The following is a 1,235-nucleotide window of genomic DNA, read 5'->3' on the forward strand; positions in this document are numbered from 1 at the left end:
GTTAAATATACAATAAACCGTGACAATAAATCATGAAGTAGTTTGTATCAGTGCTGTGTACCCTTTATTGATGTAGTGTTCATGTTCTGATAAAACAAATAAAGCTACAATGTTAACATGACATGCAAAAAAAAAAGTGTTATTGTCATTAAAATCACAGCTCCAGGCTGGCAGCAAAGAAATAGGAGAGGCGATTTGAAATTATCATATGCGATGCATTAATATGTTTGTTTTAGTTCCCATTTGAGTGAACATTTTACTTATTTACTTTCTGCCTTCATGATCTTTTTCCTTGTCCCTCACCGGCCTATTGTGAACCTTCAGTGCCCCTATTAACCCCCAGACTGTTGCATAAAGAGTCTCCACTTGCTCTCTGCTATGTTACCAGCTACGTTTTTTGTCTTACCTAAGTCTGGGCCATCCTTTACCAGCTCTACCCAACAGGTGTTCGGGAGAAGGTGTGTTGTTAACCCTCTGGGGCCTGAGGGGGTTTTTGGGCCTCGGCAGAAGTTATGACATGCCCTAGCATTTCCCCCCCCAGTTGTTTATAAACATTAATGGATAAAGTCAGATTACACTGTGCTACAATAATATCTGAGCAGCATATATATACATATTCATATTTTTGAGAAAATAACATTTATGCATGTTTATTGAAAAATCAGGCAACACTTTATAATAACTTTCATTAATAAAACCTTAACAAACATTATATAATGCTTAACACATCGTTAGTTAACATGTTCACAGCTAGTAATATGAGATAATGTACATGTTTATTTATGTACTTATTAAAAATTTACTAATGATTAACAGATCATTATTTAATGTAAATTAAAATGCTTAAAAATGTCATTAAACTCTCAATTCATAAGTTCATGCATTTTAAAAAAATCTTCAAAAGCTTCATTAAGAATGCATATTGAGAAACAGACAGGAGCGCAGCTCACACATTTGACGTCACGTCGTCAGAGCAAAAGAAAAGTCAAACTAGAATATATATATATATATATACTGTATGTAGTAGCAACTTTACATGGCAGCTCAATCTAATGTTAGCCTAGAAAAAAGTTTGTGTTTGTGCGGAGTGTACGCAGGAGCTAACCCATTAAGGGCCTTATAGGCAAGTAATAATATTTTGTAACTGATACAGAACTTAACAGGTAGCCAGTGCAGAGACTGTAAAATTGGGGTAATATGATCATATTTTCTTGACCTGGTAAGGACTCTAGCCG

Source organism: Sinocyclocheilus grahami, unplaced genomic scaffold, assembly GCF_001515645.1.
Source record: "Sinocyclocheilus grahami isolate Dianchi unplaced genomic scaffold, SAMN03320097.WGS_v1.1 scaffold3475.1, whole genome shotgun sequence".
Classification (NCBI taxonomy): Eukaryota; Metazoa; Chordata; class Actinopteri; order Cypriniformes; family Cyprinidae; genus Sinocyclocheilus; species Sinocyclocheilus grahami.